Here is an 18,873-nt window from a genome sequence, read left to right as displayed (position 1 = left end):
TTGAATCTGGCTTTTTGGGATGTAGTCTCAAAGAAATAAGTGAACAATGCAGTGAAATTCTTTCTACCACTACTTTGTACCCCCATTAGAGTATGTAGCATACTACATAACACAACAGGGAAAGGACATTTTGACTAAAGGCATCAGAGAAAACCCCTACATTTACCAAAGATCCTATGCGATCTTTAATACCCATGCAGAGCAGACAGCACTGAGGGGTTTTTTAAGTTCTTGTCCAAATGATTCCCCCAATATGTAGTCATCTGCAAACTACACGACCTACATACAATCAATAAACCAGAATATCTGTGGATGACCTGAATGTCATTGGTATTACAATGTATAAACTGTTTTTCCCCCTTAAAAGCTCTCTGCAGTTAGAAACCACGAGAGCATCACACATAGTATTACTTACAACCACTGTCATTTTATCAGAACTAAAAGGAAGTCAAAGGAACTGCAAAAAACGCCTTTGGCACCTGGCATATTCCACTGCTGCCACTGGGAGCTATGCAGTGAAATTCCTGCTGCCAACATTAGGGAATGAAAGGTTTTAAATGTCATTAATTTTTTGTAACAAGAAGAGAATGAAAAATATGACTATCAGAAGAACTGTGTGTGTCCATGAGTGGGAGAGACTGATCTAAAATATTCTAACTTCAACCCTCCTTTTGTAGCAAAACACACAGTACAGAGGTTCCTTACAGTGCTGAGAGAGAAAACATGTTTTTACTAAATAGGGGCTAAATTCTGCAGTCCTTACTCAAGCAAAATTCCCTATAACTTCCAATGGGAGCTTTTCTGGAATACAGACTGCATCATTCAGCTCTAAGCTAACCAAAGTTAGAGATAGGTTGGGAAAGAATTTTCTATTAATTCAAGTACTCTGTAGATGATTCACCCCACCCCAAATTTCACACATTGATCAATTTTTATATAAAAAACTGATCAACTTGTGTAATTCTAAAGTTTTGTTTTAAGCGCCTCATGTTCTAGGGGGAGGGATAGTTCAGTGGTTTGAGCATTGGCCTGCTAAATGCAGGGTTGTGAGTTCAATCCTTGAGGAGGCCATTTAGGAATCTGAGCCAAAAACTGGGGATTGGCCCTGCTTTGAGCAGGGGGTTGGACTAGATGACCTCCTGAGGTCCCTTCCAAGCCTGATATTCTATGATACATGTGATCATGGAATGCGCTGAAATGCAGGCTTGTTCCAGACATAACAATACGGTGAGAAAGACTGAAGAGTATAAAATGTAAATAAGGTGAAAATATCAGAGTTTGCTGGATTGGAAATCAATTGATAATTTTTGCAGATTTCTCACTCTGAGTTACTGTTGAGCCATTGGTTGAACTGAGTCAAGTCTGTATGAGTAACTCAGACTGATATCTATTGCATGAAGAGTGGTTGCCACTAAGAAGCCTGTAGTTACCAAACTACAGTATCCCAGATATCACAGTTATTTCCCATGCTTAGAATATGAAATAACTGTGGTATATCATCGACCAAAGTGAGAGAACAGTGGGTAAATGCTGATTTCTTGGAACATAATTGTTCTAAGTGGCAAATGTTGAGACATGAAAAGGAATACAGGCGTGTGCAGGGAACTACAAATACTACTCTTCTAGGTCCGTTTATCTGTTTACCGGGGGCTCCACTTTCCAATGATTGCCTCAAAATGGGTTGCACAAACCCTGCATTTGAATGTTCAGATGGATACCTGGCACCTAAATACCCTTTTAGCTATTTGAGTGAGAATCTGAGAGCATTGTTTAGCTGTTATACACACACACACGCTCTCACTCATTTAGTCTAGGAAATTATTGTTTTAGTCTAAATCTAACAAAGGAAGTGAAAATAATTCCCAATTTGCGTGTTCAAAAGATACAGTATTACCAGTACCGACGTTCAAAAGGATAGCACAAGGAAAGTCTTGCTAAAATGTTGCTGATTAACAGGTAGCTAAATCTAAAATCACAGCTTTCAAAAATTAAACTGCCTACCTTCTTTCTGGCAATATTATCACGTTACTTTTCTTCTCTTTTAATGGCCACATACCACCATATGCTATTTATGGCATTTTCAGCCCAAAGACAGATTCTTTATAAAACGTCCAGGTCATATGTAGGGACCAGGGTTCAAATCTGATTTTGGTCACAAGTGAACATGAATGTGGGTTGTCGTCACATTCTCCATTTATTCACAGCACAAAGCAACCAGACAATTGGACACAATAAGTATTCTCCTATTTAAGAGAGGCCCTGGCCTGGACAAACAGGGATATTGATGCTTAGGACTAAAAGATTGGCAAAGCTGTGTGGAAAAGCTTGTACAGTAGCTGCCCACAGCATGCTAGATTCAAGCCTGTAGTATTAGTTCCTCATGCTCGTGAGCATGAAATTAACAATGTAACATAAGAAAGGACATAAAAAAAATTAGGTAGAGGGGAATGGCCACGAGATCTAAAACATGCTTGACCTTTTACCTATCTCCATTCACAAAACCAGAAAAAGGGGAAGAAAATGGTGGATTGTTACAGACTTTTTCCTATAAAAAAAAATTTGTGACACATTTGTCCTGTTATTTTACACACTGTGGAAATTCATGCCTCCTATTCCCTTCCCTCAAAAACACTAGGCACAGCACAGCTTGAAAAGGAGGTGGGGTTAGCAAAAGGTGTGTCATGCTTCAATGGGCAAAACAGATAGTAATTTAAAAATGACTAATTTGACAAAAAGCTGGATACGTAAAGTACCTGGGGCAACCTGGCACACACAGTAGCTACAAGAAACATTGCTGCAGTAATTATATGAAACTAATTACCATATGTGGTGTGTTCTACCTTAGCATCACATGGTATATACACTCACACAAGTTCACAGATTGCAAGGCAGGAGACAATACCATTAAATATTGGTATCAACATTCTATGTCACACAGAAGTTTTCTGACCAGCTATTCTGGAATAAAACAACAATTCTGGATTGTTAATCTTTAATTAATGGATGAAGTATAGAACCAGCTGGAGAATGATAATCCCATTTTGAGGCAACTTTCAAGGTTAAAAAAAAATGGCTCCACATCGGAATGAAAACAAAACCATTTTGTGAAAGGGAATTGTGTCAAAACATTTGATTTTGGACTGAAAACCTCAGGTTTTCAACTCCTCTCTCTCTCTCTCTCATGTCCACCCTGGACCTCAAAAACCTTATTGCCAAAAATGTCTTCAAAATCTGTTTCAGTGAAATGTTTTGGCTTTGGCGTAATGTTTTTTTCTTCAAAAATATTCTGAGCAGCCTAGTGGTGAACAAAGCTAACAAGTAGGGAAAAAGAGGGAGTTGAAAACAAACCATTTTAGTCAATCTTGTCCTTACAAGAGAAATAAAAGAATCCAATGAGAAACAGAATGACATATTTTCATTCCATCTTGACCCTTCAACAGTACCTTCAGTATGGGAAAAGCTATAATCTTTGCGACTGCAAGGATGCAAAGTACTAATCTGGCCTGCTTTGTCCCATGCTGTTATTTCCATAAGAAATAATTGCAAGTTTAAATTGTGACAACTTGCATTGGCTCATGGGAATGCAAACATCTTATCTCCTGATAACATGTTGAGATAACACACATCACCACTGTAGCAAGCATGAGGACACTTGTCTTCACTTATTTTATGTGCACTCTATCACATTCCTACCCACACGTTCCTATCTTTTCTTTCAGCAGACGCCACACATTCTTCTACTGAAGTACAGAACTTGCTTTCTCAATAAGAACTGGGCACTTCCGTTGCACCACAGTCGTGCCTTTGCAACAAGTAAGCAAAAGTTAAAGGACGATCAGGAATACTTTTGAAGGTCATCATTTCATGTCCCACCAGAGGAGTGACTTTTTTTCTTTACAAACACAATTGGGATGTTGGCCTTTAGATAGTCTTTCCTTCCTTGAGGTAGAAAGGGTGTTATCACCATTGCCAGAGCGATCTGGAAACTACCCAGAAAAAGAGGCTGTAGTGTATGACTACTAGTTTATTAGCCATTGTTCTACTGATAATAAATTCTTCACTGTGTTGTAACTGCAATCATATACTGTATCTAAAATGTCTGATTATCCATGTCTCTTACATTAAAAATTGTTCAATTTTTTTTAAAAGCTGGTTGAAAAGTTTTCATGAAAACTTTCTTTTTAAAACAAACAAACAAAGTTTTTTGACCAAAATGAAAATTTTCACAGAAGTTTTCATTTCAATTTTTGTTTGTTTGTGATGAAAAACTGAAAACCAAAACATTTTTGGCAATGGAAACATTTTTGGTTTTCAGCTTTTTGGTCTTTCCTTTCATTTTGTTTTAATTTGGAAGTGGAAAAAAGGGGACAAAGGAAGGGAAATGGAGAAGAAAACAAAACTAAACATGTTTTGATTTTCAAAAATGGATTTTTTTATTTGTTTCATTGAAAAACAAACAAAAAAAATGATGAAAAATTTTGAATGCCTGATATTTTTATTTATTTATTTATTTTTATTTAAAAAACGTAATGGACCAAATTCAGTCCTTTGTGCTTTCTATAGTCTGAAGATGAAGAGGTTACCAAACAGCTGTCTCCTTTTCTACCTCAGATTTCTTTGGTTTGCACTCCCACAGGCTACAACACTCCCTGGTGACAAAGAATTCAATCCAATTTCCACTGGAATCACTGGATATCTTTCCACTGACTACAGTGTGAGTTGGACATGGTCTAGATGTCTCAGATAGAGCCCTGTGTTTCTCTGCTTTGCTGCTGATTCTGTCTTCTCCATATTATCTATTGACTGGTGAATTTGTTGTGTGGGTACATAGCTCACACTTCTGAGGATTTTATCACTATTCTTATGATCTAGAAATATTGTGTTCCTGTGGAGAACTCAACAGAATACTATTCATCACTTGTAATGTGGCTTCTATATAATGTTTTACTTACATACTTTGAAGTTCATCTCAGGAGGCAAGAAACATGATTTGTTACTTAACAGGCGCCAGGGTAGATGAAAACCATCCAGTATGGGATATACATTTAAACTGGCAGAAAATACTTATTTGACTTCAGGAATAGGTAATTTTTCAGTTAAACTTTTACCAGATGTAGTATCATGGTAAATGCCAAAATTCCTGAGAAAGTAACCCTCAAAATCTAATACCAGTCATTGCAAGGGACATGCCTCTATATATCTCTGGATTTGGGGGCTGTTTTGCATCCCATGGGAGGGACACAAAAGTTTGGGGTATTTTATATGCAATTTAATATAGTTAGTATTTTCCCAAAACAAATTGCACTGTCCCTTGACAGACTATGATTTTAAAAGACATGTTTTACTTGCACACCATCTATAAAAGTTCAGTCACCTAAATTCCCCAGACGAGTGCTTCTGGACTGAGAATATCCAATTTGAGTTTCACTTATTTAGGCATGTCACATGCACCTGTTCTAATCTCTAGACATATGTGCAATCAAAAAATGTATTGAAGGCACATATACAAATGTTCACATAATCCAATGTCTGCTAGTGGCCTATTCCTAACCTCCAAAGCAAAACCCCATTATCCCTTCTGCCTAAAACACCACCCCCTCTTCAACCTGCTGCCTTAAAAAAGTCTGGAAAGGCAGAAATAGCTTTGCTACTTTCCTTCATGGCCAAATGCGATCAGAGCAGACCCTACTGAGGGAGGCCCAAACATAGATGATCATATTTGGAATATCTGCACAATCTACTGTTCATGGATGGAGCCTGGAAAAGTATCACTGCATCACCCGTGCCCTCCCCCAATTTGACTCTGCCCAAATATAAGGAATCTACTCTCCAAAGCAGGTTGAAAGTTACTCCCAGTCTTAAACATTCAACTCTGCAGCAGAGTGGAAACAAAGTGGTTTTACCTGGTCGTTCACCACTGATATAATTCTGTTGAACATGAAGTTTTCTAGGCTACCATGGAGGTGGAAAAACCCTTCTTTGCCTACCACACAGCTATGGATCAGCCCTCAGAATTCCTCAATGCAGTCCATTCAGTCTCCTTGCTTCTTTTTCCTGCAGGCCATCATCATACTATGGTGACTGGTGAGGATGATGCAGGTAAAGAGAGTGCTAGGGGTTACTGTCTGCTGGGACAAGAACAGAGAATAGCAACAGGCTATAGACAAAGCATTTGAATAGTATCTTCTTCAGAGCCATCTGCACTCTGTGTGGTTCAATTCATCTTTGAGGGCAGTCTTCTTTCTTTCTCCCCTTTAAAGGAAAATATCCTGCCATCCAAACAAGCATGGAAAAATAATATTCTGGTTCTTCTTTTATTATTAGTGAACTAAACGGCCAAACTAATGAGTCCAGCTTACAGTTCAACTCCTGTTTTGCAAAGTGGCTGCAGAAAGAGTCAGCTCTTGGTGTTCTACTCTTTCTTTACACACTCTTTCTCACCGGTTTCAGTGGGGGATTTGCGTGAGCAAAGAGAGGACTGCAGGCTATGGTACTGAACAGCAGAGGTGGGATTGTGGCTGGCCCTTGTGTGGGTATGCAAGGGGCTGTTTTCTTCCTTTATGCGCTCTGCACAAAAGCCAGACTTGGTAGCAGTCCCCATGCTCTGGGATGCTGTTTCCTTCTCGCACTCTTTGGGATGCAAATCACCCCAAAGGTGAAGAGTTTCAGCCATAGCCTAGTTCTGCAGTGGCCTGCAGAGCTGGCCAGACTTATGGGACGGGCTACCAAAGGAACATTGTAGCATGTGTGTTCCCATTGTACATTTGGGAGCTTGGAGAGGGACTGTACGTTAGGGGCATCCCTTGCGTGATGCTGTATTGTCTCACCTCTAACACTGACCCAGTGGCTATATGCCATAATCTGGCCTTTTACAGAATTAAGACAGTGTTACAGTATGCTCTTCATTTATTTTAAGAGCTGTTGCAGTAACGTTAATCAATAAGGCAAGGTAATCTCACTGATGAGTACAATGCTGAGTATTAGGCAAGATTAACCTCACATCTAGGAGAAAGATTTTTAAAAATGCTAAACTTCACCAAGAGTGGTGTTTAAGAGGAGACAGAACAAGGTTTATCAATGGAAACAAACGTAAATTGCTTACCCAGAACTGGGTGGGGGAGAGCCTACTTTATTTGGGCTACTGAGTATAATATTAAGTAGAAAGAACTAAATAAAAAAAAAAAGAATTCCAAGCAGTCAAAACATGAAAGTGTACAATGATTATAAAATAATACAATTTTCTTACCTAACGTTTCAACTGTCTGAAGAAATATTTTTCGTGTACAAAAGATATAACTATATATCTTCTGATTTTACTGGCTGCAGATTACACTAATTATCATAAAAAATTACTGCCACTAATAAAAATTCTATTATAAGTTACTTATAGTAATCTCTAGGGCACTATACTTAGGCTAGAAAAGATTATAATTACATTACATTACAGAGAGAATTTGTTTCCTGAAGCGGCTTTAACATTGTCTGTTTCTTTTAACACTTTAAAGTTGCCTTTTTTCCCCTTTCAGGTCAAATGTTGCCTGTTTTCTTCATTGTGCAGGATGTGGTTTTATCCCAGAATAATGATCCATCTCTGTTGAAAGTGACGTAAATGAAGTTTTAAAATCACAAATATCTGGGTGGGTTTCACCTCCCGAGGGGGTTACTGTGTCTCAATGGAAGGATGCATGAAAGGGAAGACCTAACACTCTCCGCCCAAAGGGAAACACGCTCTGTATAAAATTGCTGGAAACTGGTGGGTGTTCACACAAAATACTATGTTCGGATTTTATTTGACAAGACAACAATTGTTATTTTCCCCTTTAGATACTTTGCATTTTCCCATCTGTGAGGCTGATGACTCTTAAATGACCTTAAATCATATTGCTGCTTACAGGCAAATGTGAAACTCTGCATGCTACCTGCTTGGACTGATCATCAAATTAAATAGCTTTGCTTTGATAGATGACAGTGCAGTAAATAACCTCAAAGTCCAACTAATTAAAATAAAATTGGAACAGTGGCCATTTCTTTTAGAAAGGGTTTCAATGCTTCAATAGCAGGGCTAATCAACATCTTAATTAACAGTCATATAAAATGAAATAGCTCATCTGAGTTGCTTTAAAATAGACAAGTTATTTATGCAAAGACTTGTGGCATATTAATTGCTAACACTAAGAAAAAAATATGCCTTTGAGGTTTACAGCTGCTTTTGCAGCAAAGGATTTGAGAGCTAAATTGTGGAGGAAGCAAATTACAGTAGTTAATTTTATTACATACTTGAACCAGAAGCACAAGTGAGGCTGGCAAAGTTTTGTTGTTTAAAAAAAAAAATCAAATTCATTGCTCAAAGCAGCACCATGATGTTTCCACTTTATTCCAAGTTAAACATTAAGGGTTAGATCCTGCAAGGTGCTGAGTGAACTGATCCTCCTCCAGCAAGATGTTTAGTCACGTGAGTTGACCCACTACTCAAGTGCTTAGAATTAAGCCTGTGCTTTACTAGATCAGGACTAGGGTGCTCAGCACCTTGCAGGATTGATCCCTTATCCCCTAGTCCTGCAAACACTTACGTACCGAAACGTACGCTCTCATGTGAGCGCAGTCAGTGGGATTACTTACAGGAGTGTTTGCAAGATTGGGCCCTAATTTGCTTTTTTGCACCAATTAATCTACCAATGTTCATAATTTTAAATACTTTATGAACATGTGGGGCTGGGAGGGGAGAATCAAGGGAAGGCAGAGAGGAATTACATTTCCTTCCCTAATTACTTTACTTTTGTTGACACCTTGGAATAAGTTTTTACTTTCAGAGAAGAACAGTTGATTTACACTACAGAAACAGCCCAGCAAGCATGAGAAAATTATTTGTCTTTCCTCCTGCCAGGCATCCATTTCCTTTTCACTGTTGCTAACAATGTGCTAACTCTTTAAGCATTTGTCAAAGGATCACAACATAAGAAAACTATATTTAAATAACTTCAATACAAAGTAAAAACACAGTGTAATGATTTGGAGTCTATTTAAGTAATAATAATATTTGTACAGGCTGCCTGGCAAGAATGCTGGTAGATGGTAGGAGCTGAGTATAATCTTAAAGGGTCAGCAGCATCAATACATTTGTAAGAGAATTTAATATTCCTCTTTTTAAATAACTTTGATTTTAAGATCTTTAAATATGCACAATTTTCCCTTTTATTCATTGAGCAAACACTGATTTAGCTGTATTTTGAAGGGAGCTGAAAATAAGGTTGGCTGTTTTTGTAGCAATAGACTGAGGTCACTATAAGCAACAGTGATGAGAGTTTTGCAGGCCTTTGCTGAAATTAATTGGTTTGCTCATTTCACTCTCTAATAATGGAGAGGGTTTTTACATCACAAGTCACTACAGCTAGCATTAAGTGGATCCCTTGTTGGCCATCTCAGCACACAAACTCACGGTGCAGTTGCATATCTGTCTGAAAATCTGGCCCATTAAAATCCAGGAGACTTTCTATATCAGGCTTTCCACAGTATGCATCTGATGAAGTGAGCTGTAGCTCGTGATAGCTTATGCTCAAATAAATTGGTTAGTCTCTAAGGTGCCACAAGTACTCCTTTTCTTTTTGCAAATACAGACTAACATGGCTGTTATATCAGGTTGTAACCATTAGTAGATTAATTTATGGGCTTGCAAACCTTGACAGTGTCCTTAAGATTCATTGCACTAAAGGAGGATAGCTGAATAAATAAGCTCCCATACTTTTAACTGCCCTACTCATCCCATCCTTGCTCCCCACTTTACAAGGGCCATATATCATTTTAGATCAAATTCTCCTTCCATCCTACACATAGCTGGTAATAGCTCACTTTACTTATTGCAATGTATTTATATCAGACATTCTGAGTAACAACAGTCAATTGGTTGAAGGCACCCATGATGCAGAGCCTTAGGGGTAAGAGAGAGGGGGGAAAACACACCTGACACCAAGTGTACATGCCCTGTGCTGCCTGAGTCACTAGAAAGGTAAAGAGTCCTTGGATCACTGGGGCTGTGAGCACTGTGGAAACTGTCAAATCAGCAGATAGGGATGAGGAGGGGTAGAGACAATGTAAAGCACAGTACCATCAGCCAAACAAAATCCCACCCAGAAATTATTTTTAAAACAACAACAAAAAAATCCATATAACTAAACACATGAAAAAAGTTTGTGGAGCCAACATGATTTTGGCAAACCCACCATTCTGTTTCCTCTGCTTGGATGTTATATCCCTTTCCCCCTTCCTGTGTTTGTCTTGTCTATTTAGACTGTAAGCTATTCGGGTCAGGGACCATCTATTTTTACTCAAAATGTGTAAAGCATCTAATGGCGTCCTGGGGCCTCCAGGTTCTAGTGACATACAGACAAATAACAACAACACTAAAGTAACCCTGACAAGCAATAAGTGTAATAGAAGTTACAATAGTGTTGTTAGATAACCTGAGACCAACACAGCTACAAAAACACTGCATACAATAGTTTTGTTGGCAGCCAAAAACTCAGAGGAAGAATGAATACATCTCAGATTACTCCACATTAGGATTCAGACAAGCTAGGCTTTTTTTTTCCCCTTGGCAGAAATGCCCAGTTTATCGAGTATCTTGGATGGTTTAAGCAATATCTAGAAGACTGTGAGACAGCAGCAATTCTGTTTCAGAGGAACAGCCGTGTTAGTCTGTATTCGCAAAAAGAAAAGGAGTACTTGTGGCACCTTAGAGACTAACCAATTTATTTGAGCATGAGCTTTCGTGAGCTACAGCTCACTTCATCAGATGTTTACCGTGGAAACTGCAGCAGACTTTATATACACACAGAAATCATGAAACAATACCTCCTCCCACCCCACTGTCCTGCTGGTAATAGCTGTTTTTAGTAGAACAGCAATTCTGTGTTCTACTAAAGCTTCCCCCAAAACATTAAGAGCCACTGATGCCCCTTATAGGGGAACTGAACTCTTTAGTACCACTTGTGTTTTTCATTTCATGCATGTGTCAATATGCTTTAAAATGCCCTATTTCTAGAGGCAAACGTTGTGCCCAGACAAGCCCACTCTGATTATGTATGTACAGTGTATATGAAAGTTTGCAGTTGTGGTTGAGTAATGGTATGACAGTTACGTAGCGAAATGGTATATGTCTCTGCAGGACCACAGAGAGGTATCTAACGAAACGTACACATATAATTCAAAACACTGTCCATCTTTTAGTGGATCAGATATCCAGTAAAAATGGTTGTTTGCTTTGGGCTTGACACAAAACCACCGCATATAGTATTCTTCATACATCCAAACTTAGTGATCTGGGATAAACAGTCTAGTATAGCTGTCAAAAAGAAAAGATTTCTAGGCCATGCAGGAATTATATACTCCTATGTACAAGAAGAAAATGGTCTAAAATTTCAGTCATGCAAACTCCAGCTGATATTAGGAGGAATAATTCCTAAATCCCTTTAACTCTTTCAGTTTCAGGCAAATATACAGCATTCAGCAGAGTTATGCTATTTACCTAAGATGAAAACTCATCATAGTATTTCACAAAGGCTACATAAAGATTTTGTGCCGTCATTTCTTCACACAATACACAGTAATTCTTGTAAAGCCAAAGATCTATCCCAGATGAAGAAAAATGTAGCATACACATGTTTAAACATAAAAATATATTCTGTCTGAAAATATTTTTTTCTACCCCTTACAGCTAGCACTTAAATATTGTGCATAGTATTTCTAGAATTTTAAATGAAAAAGGCTGTCAACTCATTTGTCCAAATTCGAACCCTCCACAATTCTCCTTAAAAGTTAGAGGAATAAGATGTCAAAGTTTGCAGGAGTTACTCTTCTCAAGATCAGCATCTGGCTCCCTGATGAGCTTCACAGGCATGCATGTTGGGAGTTGTTTCAGAGACTGTCTTGGAGTGAGGCTGCTAATGTGGTGTTTGGGCTCTTAGAGAACCTTTTGTATGACTCAGCTTGGATTTGGATGCAACTTGGTTTGCTTAAGAACAAGAGGGAACTAGATAAATCCTACATGATACAAATGAGGGACTTGGCTACACCTTTAGTTGCTGGCCAAGGGATAAAGTGCCCCTGCCCAATTTGAGCAAGAGAGTCTTTTATTAAAATTACTCTCTTACAGTCTTTCTTGGTAATGTGATCAAACAGGGACTGGCTACCGGTTTTGCTGAGGCTAAGCCCCTTCCAGCCATGCCCCTAACATTAACAAATAAATTAGCCTTTAAGAAGCAGAATATTTTCCAAAAGCCCCTTTTTCCATATTGCACATTAGCTGGCGATTCCATTCTCATAAGTTCCTTGGTGAGACAGGAGCAATGTGCCCTAACTGCCCTACTGTACAGAAGGAACACATTTTTACTTCGCAGACATGAGACACTTCCTTTAGAATAACTGCCTTAATGTGTAACTTGGTCTTCATTCAAGTGTTGTTCCCTTCAGCTTTGTTTGGGTCCAGCCAATTCTTATCGTTAATGGCCAAACCAAAGATCTTGAACTTTGTTTACCATGTAACCTGTCACTGTGATAAAAACCCAAAGCCTGTTCCAACTTTCAAGAAAAGGAGAAAAGACTTGTTTGGTTTTTCCTGGCATTTATTTCTGCTTTGCAAAACCTATTCAGACGCAGACAGTAATGCTGAGCACTTGGAGAAGGTGTTAAATTGAGATTATGGTAAACAGCAGATTTGTTTGATCAGGGAAGAAATTATTTCATCAAGACACAAGAGAATTAAGCTGAGTTACACGTCACTTACTGTATATAGTATTGATCAGCAAGTGGATGAGGAGTTCCTGGTTATGGACAGCTGCTCCATAGAAAACAGTATAAACCTATTATGAAGGAAAAAGAAAGTTACGTTTTGAAATGGAAAATATTAATTGCAGACTCCCTTTGTCCAAAACGGTAATGAACACGTAAATGCAAGACCAGAACTTTCTTAACAGGTTTCCTATTCTATTTATATGCTGCCTTAATGTTTCTAAGAGCAGCACAGTTTGACACTTTTTCTTTCACATCCAGTTTCACAGTGAAAAAGAGGAATAGTTTTGTTGGCAAGGCCTGTAGCATTTAGGCTTTGTTTAGTAACTAGTGATGAGTATCCACAAAAGGTTTAAGGACGACTACTACATTGTGAAGTAACAGCAAGCAGTACGGTAACTATGTAGGTTTTATTTGGAAACACTAATTAGGTAGTAATAATAGCTTTGGTAGATTATTTTGTAGTCATACTTAGTAGACACAGAAATAATTACTGTGGATCGTATCCTCCCTTTCCACATAAAAATGCATAGAAGGGTGGACTTACTTGAAATACTCATGTTTTCTTGAGGTACTACTGCCTTCAGAGGTGGAATTAAATCTCTGAAAGGCAGGCCACCAGTAATGTGCAACCGGCAGGGCAAGCTAAGTTACCTACAGATCGAATGGACCATAGGAAAAATAGGTCCAAATCCTGTCTATCCTTGAACACAAACATGCAGATCACTACACTCTTCCTTCCTCCACAGCACTGGGCACATGACTGTGCTTTTCTGCCAGTGACACCCCCGTTGGCTGTGTCCACACCACTCACTACAGGCTTTCACATGGTATGCACTGGAAATATATGCTTTCCAGAGCAACACTGACTGTCATCTTGGTAGCTAGTATACTATGCATCCAGTGAAGTGCCACATCACTGAACACTAAGAAACATAAATTGCTTGCTTTCAATATCAATGACCTAGGGGGAAGAATATGGAAGCGAGGAAATTTGCAGAGATAAACTGGGATGAGGGTTGGGGTGGAACAGGTTAATATAGGGAAAGAGTGTAATAAAAATTCAGAATGAAAAAGGCGGTATTATTCACTTTGGATATGAAATGCTTGGGTTAAAGAAAATTTATTTAACAGAGAGAAAATATAAATAAACTCACCTAAACAAACTCTGCAGGAGCAGAAAACTATACAGAGAGTTTTAATTAAGAGTTAGAAGTATTTACAGAGGAAAATGTCTGCCTATTTGTTAAAGTTTTCAAAATTCTACTTCATAGTTTCTTCTATGCTCCCTTTCTGGATGGGAGGAGCTCCCAGTGAATATCAGCCGTCAAAAATAGTGAGATTGGAGGAAAAATTGAGATTTAAAAAAATAACATTTGGAGTCTTTTTATTAGGGTTTGTGATTGTCTGTGCAACCAGGAGGGCTAGAAACTTTGTCTTTTTTAAAATGACTGCTAAGTACCCCATGTAATAGGATTCCAGCAGCTAGGGCTTTAAGGAAGCACAAATATAGCAAAACTCAAGCTAAGATTGCAAGAGTTGGCAACACAAACATCCACAATCTCACCTCATTGTCCTTCCAAGCTCCTCCTTAACATTCCCCTCTGCTGTGATGCGTATAAAAAACTCAACGAGGGCTAGGGATTTGTTGTGGTGTAACCACTGCTGATCAGGCTGATCAGTACTGTCTCATTGTTGCCTTCTACTCCCTACGTCTGTTCATTGTATCTCTTTGCTGTATCTTATCTTATAGTTCGATTGTAAGAGCTTTGGGGTGGGGACTATCCTTTTGTTCTGGGTCTGTACAGTGCCTGGCACAATCAAGGTCCTGGGCCATGATTGGGACCCTTTGGTGCTATCGCAATACAAATAAATAATAACAGCAACAATAAATAATTAATACACATTTGAGTAGAACTTCTATAGTCCTAGAGCCTTAATGCTTTATCCGAGGATCACTTACTCTGCAGGGAAAACTCCACTGAATAATTCTGAGCTCATTTAAAAAGACACACTCTTCTGTAGCACAGGTGGGATTTTGGGGCTCTAGCACTGTACGTCAAAGACTAGAACATCTTATTCTAAAGAGGAGCCCATATGGACTTTCTGGAGTCATTTGCTATGCACTTCTTAGGTAGCCATAGCATTAATCAGATTGCTGTATTTACAGATTCTTTAGCAAGGAATTGCGTCTCTCTCTTATTTCTATAGCACATATCATGGCATAGGGTAAAGTTAAATTACATAATAATCATTCAGTTTGTCGTCTCTGGCTATATTCAGGGAAACCCTTCAATCAGGAAAGCATGGGCTTACCTGGAAGCCAGAGGGAATTAACCACGTGCTGGAAGTTAAGCATGTTCTTAAATGCTTGAATTTGAAATATGAGTTTCATACTTTTGGCCTGAACTTCAATAAATAAAAACACATAATTTGCCGGGGGGGGTCCCAAACAGCCATGGTGTAGTTTTATTTGTTACGAGGTGCTGTCTTTTTTTAATTATTATTTTAAATGATGGCTCCCAGACATACATCTTAGCATAATAAGAACAAAAAAATTAGAGTTGTAGTTGATTAGAACTGAAAGTGAGCCCTGGACTGACAAATGAACTTGGTCAGTTTTTTTCAAAAGTTCACATCGTTCTAGTTCTAATTTATGGAATGCTTGGTATATATCATCTTGGTTGAACAATTACACTATTCTAAACAATTAAATTGCTATGATACACATAATGCATGGCTTCTGAGCATAAAGTTCTTTAATGATGGCAGACTCTAAAGTGGTACAGTTCACTTTTAAAAGGTCATGCATCTTTTTTCAGTAGATTAACATTTTATCTTTTAATGGTGTTAAGAAAAGGTCAAAGATTCTAACAGATGGAATATGGAAAGCTTCTGGTGAAGAAGATCAATGTGTTAAGCATCAATCTAAGTCCAGAAACACAGCCATTTAATGACTATTGTTCTTGTTTTATTTTAAATTACCACTATCCTGAATGCTAAAATTACATTTTCATATTTGAAAACTGAAACAACTTCTTCCTAAACAGATGCCTCTAATGTAAAGAATGTTTATTCATCTGTTGTACTTTTAGGAATATTTCTATATTTCAAAAGAAAAAAGTTTACCCTTAGGCTAATCACATTTTTTTCTAACTGCCATCCAAACAAATGCACTAAGAATGACCCCCAATGGCAAACAGAGAATTAATTTTATATTGGTTTAACTGAATATGTTTGCAATCATTAGATGGAATATGTGATTTAAATCAGTTTTCTCTTCTTAGATAATATGCTATTTAAAGAAAAAAACTTTAAATCTTGGTGGCAATATAGACTGCACTTATTACAAAAATGTTCAAGAAGGGAATAAGGGATTATTTTTATGTAATGGATCTTTTTAATCGTATACTACCATGAAGTCTTAGGCCCAGATCCTGTAAAAGATTACACAGGCTTACTTTTAAACATCCAAGTAGTCCCATTGACCTCAAGTTTAAAGTTAAGAACATGCGGGACGTGTTTGCGGGAGACTGTAAGCTCCTCTGAACTGTGAATGTGTCTGTGTCTATGTTTGTAGAATGCCTAACATAATGGAGCAACAGAACTGAGTTTCTGGGCACTCCTATAAATATCAACTAATAGTACTCTTAGTGGTAGAGATACCTTAAAGAAAGTTACCAGATAGCTTCTGAAGAGTGTGTGCGTATGCATCTGTAACATATACACATTTATCATATTTACTTATATTGGAAGTTCCTGCCATTCTCAGGGGCTATGCCTGCTCAGCCCAGCAGAATGACATCAACGGGAGAGTGGTACTGACAAAGGCAACTAGAGATTCTTTTCCTCAAGACTCCTTGGGGATGACACCTGTGAGTCCAGAGGCAGTGGTGCAGCAGGGCATTTTCACTCAAGACACCCTATTGGCAGGCATGTTCATATGCCAGAGAGCCAGCAGGGATTGGTGGGTTTCAAAATGTAACGATTTGATGGTCCTGCACTGTGACACACAGGGATACAAAATGGCAGATGCCCGGGAGGGAGGCACTGACCTGACTCTTTGCTGGCAGCTGCCTTCTTTGTCATGAAAATATCTATTATTAGGTCATTTTACTTTCTGATAAAGTACACTAGTCCTCCATCAACAACATGATAAACTGGACCCCAGAAATGCAGACTTGTTTTAGAGAAATAACTTAAAACATTAATCAACTATGTGCAAATCCCTTCTACCCACCCACCCACATATCAATACAATATTTGTTTACACAGCAGGCTATACAACCTAAATGACAGGTTTCAGAGTAACAGCCGTGTTAGTCTGTATTCGCAAAAAGAAAAGGAGGACTTGTGGCACCTTAGAGACTAACCAATTTATTTGAGCATGAGCTTTCGTGAGCTACAGCTCGCTTCATCGGATGCATACCGTGGAAACTGCAGCAGACTTTATATATACACAGAGAATATGAAACAATACCTCCTCCCACCCCACTGTCCTCCTGTATGCTCAAATAAATTGGTTAGTCTCTAAGGTGCCACAAGTACTCCTTTTCTTTTTACAACCTAAATGGTTATTTACAAGACAAATTTCTCATGTAAACAGGACTCAAAGTTTTATCATTTATTTTCTCATTTTGCAGAGAAGGTTGCAACTAATAGAACAATAGCTCTAGGACAGAAGTCAAGAAGCACTTTGTTAACAAAAAAAAAAAGATAAAAATTGGCTGATAATACATTATAGGTAAAATATATGGACCAAGCACCACACAGTTGCTGTTAAACAAAGGATATAAATCATCATGCTTCAGGGCTTTAGCCAACCTGTAACTATTGGGAGTTAAGTGGAAACTTTCCCTGGTTGTAGGTCATCCATAACTGTCCATAGCAGGGCTTCTTGTACCTTTCTTCAAAGTATTTTGTACTGGCCACGGTTGGTGACAGGATACTGGTCTAACCCAGGATGGCAGTTCCTGTGTTTCCAAATATTGGTTGCTTGGCACTGAAGTTTTTCTTAGAAGTAATATTCTACTCAAAAGTCAAATGGAATTGTGGGGTGTCATGCTGGTTTATTTTAGAATTAAATAATATACATAACAGGGTACTTGCCCCTCTAGCTGCCCTCTATTGTCAGTTAAGGTTATCTTGCACAAAAGGAAAGCCAACATTAGCCTGCTCATCTTTTCAAAAACATTTGTGGTAAAAGATGGTCTCACAGCATGTCCAGAAGCCAACTGTTCTGGATGAGGGTTGGCGGAGGGTGGGGAAGGAAAATGAATTCCGAAGATGAAGAGCCCTGTCAGAACCTCCCTCTCTATGGTGGGGGCTTCAGCTGAGGTATGTCTGCTGATCTCTACTGCAGCGATATGGTTTGTTCAGAGCAGCTGTCTCTTGGGTAGGATAGTTCTATGGAATTTAGAGGTCAAAGCCAACACCTTCAATTCCACCTAGCAGCCAGCTGGCCACCAGCTCGATCACAGAACCCAAGTATCATGTACTCATGGCAAGATATTCTTTAATTCAAGCAAGCTCCCATATTTTACGCTCACTTCAGTTCCTCCTGGATTTAAGGCATGGTTCATTGTAGCAAGGTGTGAAAAGAAAAAGAGACAAACTCCTTGCCAGCCCAAGATGATAAAAAGCAATTTTGGGGTCACTGCTGTGAGGTGACTGTCTGGGAGCCACTGGGAATGTAACCAGACTGTCAGGCTGTGAAATGCTGGTTGAACATCCTCAATTGAGGAAGTAATAAATTCACTCCAAATCCTCTGCTTGTCCTCTCCAATCCACCATAACCATTTCATTCTTAATTGGATAGACTCTCAGCCCAACTGACTGTCAGAAAAGAATGAAGCCACCAAAGACCAGCCCCATCCTCTCATAGATATATCAGCACTACCTCATAATTTACAGCATCTAAAGCAGTTGATAGATTTATTAGCAGTATGGACACCAGGTCATTATAAAGCAATTGGTACCCTTCCCTCTTCCAAAACAGGTACTGACAATATCAGTCTGCAAAGGACAAACTACTTCAGCTTTACAATCAGGAATTAGACAGATTCACAAGGTTTAAAGGTCACAAAATTC

The 18,873-nt window shown here is 38.6% G+C and overlaps 1 long non-coding RNA gene across 1 annotated transcript in view; it reads right to left on the bottom strand.

Moving 5' to 3' along the window:
* LOC140896539 (uncharacterized) overlaps positions 1 to 12,834 on the bottom strand; it is a 58,614-nt gene extending 45,780 nt beyond the window's left edge. Inside the window, exon 1 of the long non-coding RNA XR_012154568.1 lies at positions 12,779 to 12,834. This is a non-coding gene — a long non-coding RNA (uncharacterized LOC140896539). The remainder of the gene's footprint in view (positions 1 to 12,778) is intronic.
* Positions 12,835 to 18,873: the final 6,039 nt, after the last annotated feature.

Source organism: Lepidochelys kempii, chromosome 12 (genome assembly GCF_965140285.1).
Source record: "Lepidochelys kempii isolate rLepKem1 chromosome 12, rLepKem1.hap1, whole genome shotgun sequence".
Lineage (NCBI taxonomy): Eukaryota > Metazoa > Chordata > Testudines > Cheloniidae > Lepidochelys > Lepidochelys kempii.
Note: the sequence above shows the minus strand (reverse complement) of the source record. Positions and strands in the feature narration are given on the sequence as shown.